This window comes from Bidens hawaiensis, unplaced genomic scaffold (assembly GCF_021521415.1).
Source record: "Bidens hawaiensis isolate Kalapana, Puna unplaced genomic scaffold, B.hawaiensis_p1.1 tig00038198_1, whole genome shotgun sequence".
Taxonomy (NCBI): Eukaryota; Viridiplantae; Streptophyta; class Magnoliopsida; order Asterales; family Asteraceae; genus Bidens; species Bidens hawaiensis.
Genome location: NW_027496710.1, coordinates 6,975 through 17,276, shown reverse-complemented (window position 1 = coordinate 17,276; position 10,302 = coordinate 6,975). Strand labels below are relative to the sequence as shown.

The window sequence follows — 10,302 nt, the reverse complement described above, 5'->3', positions numbered from 1 at the left end:
ACTGAAATACATACCCTATTCTTGCCCTATAGGTAGGGTCAGATATATGTTTGGGCAGTAAAAACCCGGATATAAAAAAACCCTGTTTTTTTCACCTCTAGTTTTAACAAATTAATTAAAAGAAAGGAAGCCCATTGGACTAGCCCAACAAAAGTATCTATAAACCCTCATAATAACCCCATACACCCATCAATCCATAGAAACCAAAAACCCTCGTATTCTCATAGCGGAGCAGCAGCGGCGATGGAGAAGATAGAAACAGCCCCAAAAGAGGTCAATTTCTCAACTTTAACTCTATTTATGTCTTGTCTAATCGCAACCCAGTTGGGTTTACGGGTTTATTCGAATATGTTCAGGTTCTCGTTGACATCGTGAAGATGTCACAAAAGCGTGGGATGAAAGGCAGTAACGGCGATTGGAAGGAGTTTTTGAACGTTTACGATAAGAAATTGGGCAAGAGTTTGAGTGATCCAGCGAAGCGGTCACCCGATGCTTTGATTGCCTTCTTGAAAACATTTGCTAATGATGGTGATTTGAAGGTAAGCTGTTGAATATTGTTTTGTATTTGATATATTTGAGATTAATGTGTTAATTGTATGTTTTGTTTCAGTTTTTTGCTAAGATGGTTGAAATGCGTGACTCTGCTGAGGTTATCGAGAAGAGTACCGATAAAATATCGCCCGAACAGGTTTGTTTTTATTCATTTGTTTTGTTTTTTGGTTAACGGTTAGCGTAAACGGGTCGAGCTCGACTAGGCTCGAGCTTGGCTTGTTTAACTCTAGTTTTTCATGCTTGAGCTCGGCTAGTTTACTGTTTATTAAATAATCTTTATAAATTTGCAATTATATTTTTTATATTTTTTTCAATTATAATTTCATATATAACAATAGATACCTTAACAAGAACTTATTGTATATATTATAAAAGTTGTCTAAATGAAAGGCTCGTGAGCACGTTTGAGCTCGATAAGTGAAGCTTGGGCTCAAGCTCGTTCATTAAACAAGCTTACTTTTAGACGTGAGCTCGGGCCCGGGCTCGTTTAAGCTTGTCAATATCCTTTGCTCCCCTTGTTTTTTTTTGAAAGTTAATGTTGATAGTTATGCAATTAACATGATGATTAATGTATAGTTTTGTATTGTTAGTATGCTCTTTGCTTTTTGATAATTTTAGTTGTAGTCTTTGTTTATCTTTTAGACTTAAATTTTTTATTTGTTTTTTGTTATATTCATAGAATAATATTAAATCCGCATTATTCATAGCTCAAATTGTTAATTGTGTTGCATGTGCCAAATGCAGGAGCTGGTTCACAAGACAGTTTCTCATCCACACTATGCATTAGATTATCTATTACCATCACATGAGGAGGTATATAGATATAACTATTTAACTATATATATAATCTGAACTTTGTGCTATCTTTTGTTAATTATCAAAATTAAATAAATATAAATTTTGAACTGTTGCAGGGGTGGGTGGTTATAAAGAATAAAAAAAAGTTGAAAGAAGCGAGATGTAACACAATACTTGCGGTTGATTGTGAGATGGTACTTTGTGATGATGGCACAGATGCGTTGGTTAGGGTTTGTGTTGTGGATCGTGATTTAAAGGTATTTTTACGTGTCACTAGTTTTTAGAGTTTTAAAAATTAAATTGCTCCTAAATTTGTTTTGACTTTTTGCAGACCGTACTTGATGAACTTGTTAAACCTGATAAAGAGGTTGTTGATTATAGAACCCACATAACCGGAATTTGTGCTGAAGACTTGGAAAATGTTACTAATACGTTACAAGACATACAGGTGAAAATATTTAATGAACTTGATCACTGCTCACCCTCTACTTATTGTTTTTAAATTGACACATTTTTTTAATAGGTAATTATGAAGAAATTGCTATCGAAAGGGACCATATTGGCCGGCCACAGTTTGAATAGTGATCTGAAAGGTAACTAGGTTCATTTTTGAAAATTAATTAATTAATTATTTGTAGAAAACTCTAAATTATATGACAAAACATTGTTTAAAATGACCATTTTGCCCCTTGTTGCAGCACTCAAGATAGATCACTCATGAGTAATTGACACATCTCTTATTTTCAAGTATTGGAGTGGTTCCAATATCAGGAGAATATCTTTAAATAATTTGTGCAAGGTAAGTTTCATATCTTTAAACTTGCAAACTGTAAATCCTTTTTAAGTTACCATTTTCTATTTTTAACTGTTTGATGATATTGTTTTATTATTTGGCAGATGGTGTCAGGGCAAGAAGTTCGAGTTGAAGGTGATACACATGATTGTTTGGATGATGCTCGATTCGCAATGAAACTTGTTGTTGCTAAATTAGACGGGGTAGCTGATAACATTAACTCTATACTCTCTCTTCAAAATGAGGTGAGGTTTTTAAACTATTTTTGCGATGTTTGGTCAAATTTATATTCCATTTTGTTGAGCAAAACTTGGAATTGTTATTTTAGGTGCATGAAGCCAATGCAATGAAGTTACTTTGTCATCGCATACCAATAGACATCTCTAAAGAGAAGTTAGTTGAGATTATTCCTTGTGAATTCAGCATCGAATTAAAGGTTAGTTGATTGGTTGATTTGATTCCGGATTGGTTGATTTGATTCCGGTATTGATTATCGATGACGTGGTCAACTTGCTTGCAGCCAAATAGGAGAGGTGGAGACAAGTATTCAGCTTTCTTGGTTTTTGAGAGTAAACAAGATGCTGATAAAGCTTTTGAGAGTCTTGCTGGTGACCAAGTTAAAGTACGCATATGTTAAACCTGCTCTAACTTCGACAAAGTTATTTAACTTTTGTTTTTAACATTTAGCTCGCTTTTGTAAACAGGATTCATCAGGGCGTTCGCAGAAGTTAGTTTCATTCAAATTGCGTTCAGGTGCATCTGGTAATGTGTATGTTCGGAAGATGGCCTTGGATGGTGAAGATGATAGTAATGTCCAAGTGGCATCAACTAAGAGGTCAGCCGAAGACGAGACTCCAACTCAAGTCAAGAAGTTAGAGACGGCTGAGTGTAACATGTGTGACAGTTATTTGAACGAGATTGAAACCTTGAAGAAGCAGTTACACGAGCGTGATCAAGAAATAACAATGTTAAACAAGATCATTGTTGCTCAAGCAAGAAAGCAATCTGGTGTTTGAAGACTTTTCAGTTGAGATTATAGTTTTCCTGTTTTAGATTTTAATATGCTCCTAGTGAGTGTGTAACATTTGCCAAACTATTTATTTTAATTCTTCAATTTTGAAACAAAGTTTAAAGTCCACAAAAAGGAAACAATAGGAAAGTAAAAGTCACTCACTTCCATAATCTTCATCATCTCCAAAGGAGAAAACAGAAGCATCAGCAGCATGGCCTTAATATCACCAGAGTTCAAGTTAGGCAAATTCGGTGTTGTTTTTTCGACTTGTTTGTTATCTGATGTTGTTTGCTGCGTGCTGTTTAAGGAAAGCTGTTTGGTGTTTTTCCTTAAGTTGTAACATCCGATTGTTGTGGTGTTGGTGGTGTGTGGACTGGCGGTTCCGGGGTAACTTTACTTGAGCTTGGTTTTGTAGAGACAGGTTTGGGTTTGGGTTTGTCTTCGTCGTCACTGTCAGAAAACACATTTGTCATTTTCTTGGCTGTTTGAATCTTTGTTTCGTCTTGAGTCTTTGTTAGATGGCGAACGATCATTGGAGCTTAAACTAGGTTTTTCATTAGCTTTGTACTTATCGGGAGTTGTGCCGTCATAATCGATCATCACTATTTCAACTTTGAATCCCGGAACGGGCAGTTTTCTCTGAAATGACAGTTATTTGGTGTTTGTTAATAACATTACAATATTTTCATTTTATCATGAGTTTGAACCATGTGTTACACATACCTTGTCAAAATCATCAAAATCAGAACCATTTAAAATTACTCTGTTTTCCATCATTGTTGTGTTTAGCCAACTGAAGACAAAAGAATATTAGCCATTAGAAAACAAATGAATCGAGTCAACAAGATAATTAACAAGTTATTTACTGACCAGTAAAAATCCCCTTGGCGATCATGAAATTGGATCTTGAAGTCTCCGGCTAACTCGGTCAGACCACGCTCCCCGGGTAGAGCGAAAACCACAACCCTTTTTGTCGGTGCGCGAATCCAAAAATCTTCAGGCTGCAAAATTGGTTGCATTTTTTTAGCGGGCTCAAAAAAGCAGTTAACATGCATAAATAATTACCATCAAATTCTTCGTTTTTGGATGCCTTTTTGTTGTAAATAGAATCCCGTTATGATCAGATATGGTAATTACTGGTCTGACCCAATAAGGGCACTCATGAAGCCGGAATCCCCTCAGCATGCACCTGAAATATTAAGTTATCAACTTTAACGCCTATTGAATCACAAGGTGATAAACCTGTTTACTTTTGAAATGGGTCAACTTGAATTATAGCTAAAAAGTTAATAGGTCAAACAGGTTGAAAGTCACTCGAAGGCAATTTTTTAATGTATTGCTTTGAAATGGCTCTACTGAAATACTCAGATTGTTATTGTAATAATATAGTTTTTCTTATTCTAGTTAGCAAATTAACTATTTACAGCCTTTTCAAAGTAGGCAAAAACGTATATAATCGAAATTCCAGTGAACCATTCAGCAAGAAGTTCATTTATATAATAAACGAACGAACATAAACAAAATTTGAACATACATGAACACATGTCTTGTTCGTTCACTTATGTTTGTTTCAATTTTTTTGTTTACGCTTGTTAATATACTTGTTTAAATTCTTTGGGCTATTCACAATTTAGTCTAGTTTTAATTAATTCTTAGGCCCAATACATTGCTGTCCACATTTACTTTTAATTGGTTTTAGTTCAATTGTTTACACTCATGAATCATTTGTTTATACTGGTAAAGAACGAAAATAAACAAACACAAACACAAACACATTCATATTCTTAAGGAACGAGCACGGACAAGAAAACCCTCTTCGTGCTTGTTGACAGGCCTACACAAAAGTCAGCAATTTACCTCCGACCAGGTGGACTTTCACCATTGAAATCTGCCAAGATGCGCTCAAAGTATTTCACATACCTCTAGAAAATAAAATACCGCTAATTAGTTAACATCTCGTGAAATTAAACGTTTACGCAAGATAAGAGTTTGGTTGAAGTAGATAACCGACAATTTGGCTTGGAAGTATTAATCCCTTCCCATCTACACATCTTCTTTGGTTATAATACTCAATACACTCATTCACTGTCGGGAAAAACTGCAAAATATTATTATATAAGTATCAAAACGACAATCACATCTATTAAAGTCATTAAACATATATGATGGTAACAAAAACATACTTTTAAAAACAAAAGAAGGCTACAAATCATCAAACCAGTCCTTGCTTTACCAGCTTTACAGTGAACAACCACCACATTAAGAATATCATCCTTTAACCATGAATATGCACTTTGACAGAATGATGGTATTAGGTTAATCGGTGGACAATTATGATCGTTAAATGGGAAACACGCAACTTGCAGTCAAACTTATGACTTTTTCAATAATATTTTGAATAGATGATTAGATTTGGTTATTGTGTGACGATCATTTGTTGTATACCTTTCCTGCAAAGAGTGAAGCATCATACAGTCTTTCTGAACAAAGATTATACACTTTGTATCTATCCTGCAGAGAGAAATTAGATATGAACGACAGTTGGTTAAATAAAAGGTCCCTGTGGTTTGGCAAAATAACATGTTTGGGGTCTGACTTTGGAGAGTAACACGTTTGCCATCTGTGTATTTTCAATTTGTAACATGTTGGAGCTTTTACGTGAGATCCTAAACTCATTATTTTTGTTATAAAATGAAAACCACAGATACCAAACTTGTTGCTTTTCAAAGTTAGACCCTAAACTTATTCTTTTTGTCAAACTATGGATCATTTATGTAGTTAACTCTATGAATAATTATTAATTAATGATACTATTCATGATATTAATACTCGAATGAAAAGATTACCTTATGATGAGTTTCAAGAAACTTGATCACTTCTTCCATATGATTTCTATAGAATCCCTGCATTGTAGCTTTAAGACATTCATTAGAAAGACAAGATGGTAACCAAACTTAATCGTTTAAATTTGTTGATGAGCTTAACGATGCTTACCTCAAAATATCCAAAAAGGCCGGAACTCAGATCACCAGCAGGAAATCCCATAGCAATAATATTATCATTGATATAAGTCAAATCCAAGTCAAACCCTCCTTCCTGCAATCAGAAATAACATAATAATGTTCTACATTTAACTTGATCAGTAACATCTTGATAAACAAAAGAAAATTATGGGACTAATATTTAGTAGCATAATATGTTTAATACATTTAATATATTTCAGTACGCCTGTAAAGTAACCGAACGTTCAGGGAAGCGTTCGGAACCGTTCGACGGGAAGCTCGCTTATGTTCTTTATATAACAAATGAACGAACATGAACACGTCTTGTTCGTGAATGTTTTTTCATTTATGTTCGTTTATCTTCGCTCACTTATGCACATCTATGTTCGTTAGTTTATGTTTGGTAAAGTTCATTTATCTACATAGTCATCTATATCTTTTAGGTTCATTAGTTCTAAAAAATCTTTAGTCCCAAGATATTTATGGTCATGTTTACTTCTAATTGGTGTTCGCTTAGCTATGTTCGTTCATCTATATTCGGTTATGTACGTTTCTTGAGGTTCATGAACGTTTGTTTACACTATTAACGAACGGACATAAACAAACACGAACAAGAAAACCCCGCTCGTTTAATTGTTCGTCTTCGATCGTTTATTCGGTTAAAGTTAAAATGAAGAACACGAACATAGCATGGTTAAATTGGAGCAACCTGATATCTTCGTTTATTTTGGGAGACCATGTGGCGAGCCCTAACTTGCACGGCTTTCACTGCACCCAAAGACGTGTCAACTAAACCTTTTCCAACTGACTGAAGAACAGCTGATGGAGAATTAGGAGACACACGACCCGCATTTTCATTTGATCCAGAGGTTTTTTGAGACAACTGCAAACCGAATCCACTGGCAATTCTTGCAATGGCCCACTTTCCAGTGTTCCCAGCCTGCAAATTATTCTGTTCTGGCATTGTAGGTTTGGGGAAATTTGGTACTTCATCTGAAGATGATACAATTGGTGTAGATTCAACAGAAGAGGAAGCACTTGTATGACTGTTGGTTTGGTTAGTGACCGTGGATGCAGAAGATTTAACATCACTAACTTCAGTTGGAGGTTGAGATGATGAATTAGATTCTGAAGCCATTCTGTACGTGATAAAAGCCCACAAATAATATGAATTATTCAGAAAGTAAAACAGTTGATGCATGAAAATTGTAATCCGGAAGAAAAACAACAGAAAATACTATATACATTAATATCAATTATTATTACTGTTATCCACTACATTATTACCTGGAAACATAATTCGAATTATTAGGTTACAGAATTAGATTTGTCAAAGAAATTGATACAACAGCAGCATTCAACCGGCCATAATTTCAGCTCCGGTAACAAAAACTCACTCACAACGCACTACGTTCTCCGTTTACGATGAGTGAATCCGCTAAAATGAGCATATTATTCATGATCTAAAACAGTAAATAGCAGATGCATGATTACCTCATTTAAGCTCTTAACATATCTATATCCATTAATATCAATTATAATTACTTAGGTTTTCGAAAAATTTGATACAGTAGCAGCATCCAACTGGTCAGAAATTGCATTTTTAAAACTAAATGAAGCAACTAAAACCTAGGGCTCAAGATAAGATAATTTCAACTCCGGTAACAAAATCTCACGCTTAAATCACTTTATTCACCTCTTACGATGAGTGCATCTATATACTAACTGGCAACAGTAATGTGAGATACAGGATATATACAGTGCATTGATTATATGTTAGCATAAACTCAAAATCAGCAAAATAACGAAGCGAAAACGAGATATCTGACGGATTTTTACCGAAACGCGAGCATTACGAATGAATGTGGTAGATTAGAGATCGGATCACTCACATAGATCGATAAATGCTCGGTATCAGTTTTGATCCTGTTTATTTGATTTGTAGATCCAATTGGAAGCTGCGGCCAATGGCGGTAACGGAACGGTGGTGGTTGGTGACAATGATAGGTAGCGGTTATGGATAACGGAAAACGGTTTTAGGATCAGTTTTTGCTATATCACCTTCTTCCTTCCGCTTTTACAGGGAAACCTGTAAGGTCAAATTTATTAATTAATGAGAGAAATATTATTTGTCACAAAAGATAAAACCGGTAGGAATATTTGTTGCACCGAATTCATCTTCTAATATTATGTCAAATCGTGTTTGATGATTAGTTTTCAGATAAAGTCTCTGTTAGCGAGCCATAAATAACCAAACCTTCACCTTTTTTGCCCTTGATGGCGCTAGTGGGGAGGCCATCGTGCCACCGCTTGCGCCGGGGGGTGTTGTGGTGTTCAAAACTGATGTGGCCGCGCCACACTCGCCTGCGGCCTCACTCGCCTACCACAATAGGTAGTTTAACAAAGAACCCAATCAAATAAATACTGGTAAAATTTAAGAAAATGACCAAATTAGTATTATTTTTCTAACGCTATGTGGTGTGGGCTAGAGGCCTCTTATTAAAACGTCACGTCATTGTTACGTATGCATGAATCTATTAACCAACCAAGCCTTTAATTATGCGTGGTGAGTTAACTCGAGGTTTAACAAAAAGAAAAAGAAAATTATTAGTGCATTGAAGGTAGACCCCATCTGATTTAGCCCTCTTAACCTCCCTCATTTGGCGCCATGGGTTAGCACACCCTTTTTGGTTAACAAGGTGTTGAGGAGTGGGCCAGCTTAATCTGTGTATATACCGTTTCAAGAGAAAGATCATGCCTATGAACATAAGGTAAGAGACTCATAGCTCATGTCTCATTACTATATACACATTTGTCCAGTTGGTTAATGTGGTAAAAGTGTAGCCTTTAGGTAGCATACTTTGATCAAACTTTTAGTATTATTCTTTAAAAGTCTGTTTAAGACATACACGATTTAATAAGTTTACAAACCTTATTCTATACTTGTTTATGAAACTTTCGGGTTATTCCGTATATACATCCTACTCGAAGTCATTAGACAAGAATCTTGTCTTAGGCATTCATTTGGCGAATCACAAGTTTATGACTAGAGGTGAAGGAAATCAAGATTCTAAAGGTCGCGGTTCATAATATAGGATTGTGTGTGTCAAAGTAGCCTACGAGTTAAACATTTGACTGCTAAGACTACTAATAGAGCTTTAACATTTACAAATGTGTAATCGATTCTTGTTTTATATTTGAAAAACCATTTACTTCTTATGGCTTTCGTACCAAGTCGTAATCCAAGTATTGTTCCTTAGTTGAAGTCTATCTGGTAGTTTATTAGCTTCCTTCAAAAAAGAAGTGCCATGACCCGCTTAAGTTAGTTAACCGGGTTAGATACTTTAACGAGATGAAATTACATGGAGCGGGCTTTGGAGCAAGAAGTGGACTTGTTGGCCCATTAGGTTTATAACTAACTAAGTTGGTTAAACCTAATTATAGTTTATATAAACACATGATGTTATGGACATAACCTTAACCCTAACCTAATCAAACAATCTCTTTTCTTCCTCCACCCCATCGCCGGCCAACTTGCACCACCGGCGTTGTCCAGCCACCGACGCCAGCCGTCGCCGCTCACAGCTGCCGCCGCTGTCGTTGCCGTCGTGCACCGCCACTGATTGGTCGTTGGATCTCGTTGTGTCACCTAGCTCGGTTCGTTAGCCTTCGGTGTCTCAACCGGTTATTTATTAACCGAGGTAAACTTAAATATATTGTTAGTTTATATATTTAATGTTTTGACTCGTACTCGTACTGTCTGTAACCGGATCCTGTCGGGTTTAGTTTTCGGTGCTGATTAATTATATATATATATTCCGCTGCGTATAATTATTAATTAATGTGATTAATTATTATTTGCCACGTTTATTGAACCGGATTTAATAAACTAAATTTCAACTGATCACCACTGAAACCCAACAGTGGTATCAAAGCCTTGGTTACAACATACGAGTCGAATCCGGTATTTTCACTGGTTCTACATCATAAACTTCAATGGAGTTGACGTTTATGATCTAGATAAAATATTAGGGCAATTTTAGTTTGGTCAAAATTTTATTTATTTAATTTGACCAAAATATTGTTCGACTTATTTTTCGTTGAATATGTAAATCTGGCCCGACCTTGTTTGTTTGGTTGAATGA

At 35.5% G+C, this 10,302-nt stretch overlaps 2 pseudogenes across 1 annotated transcript; one reads left to right on the top strand and one right to left on the bottom strand.

Moving 5' to 3' along the window:
• Positions 1–236: 236 nt before the first annotated feature.
• LOC143590181 (small RNA degrading nuclease 3-like) lies at positions 237–3,159 on the top strand (annotated as a pseudogene).
• A 150-nt stretch (positions 3,160–3,309) lies between these two features.
• On the bottom strand, positions 3,310–7,355 carry LOC143590178 (phosphatidylinositol 3,4,5-trisphosphate 3-phosphatase and protein-tyrosine-phosphatase PTEN2A-like; annotated as a pseudogene). The gene is made up of 11 exons (XR_013145423.1): positions 6,867–7,355; positions 6,150–6,251; positions 6,002–6,058; positions 5,601–5,666; positions 5,339–5,533; positions 5,167–5,253; positions 5,013–5,077; positions 4,221–4,344; positions 4,026–4,156; positions 3,879–3,948; positions 3,310–3,794 (listed from the first exon to the last, which is right to left on the bottom strand). The product of XR_013145423.1 is annotated as a phosphatidylinositol 3,4,5-trisphosphate 3-phosphatase and protein-tyrosine-phosphatase PTEN2A-like (transcript).
• Positions 7,356–10,302: the final 2,947 nt, after the last annotated feature.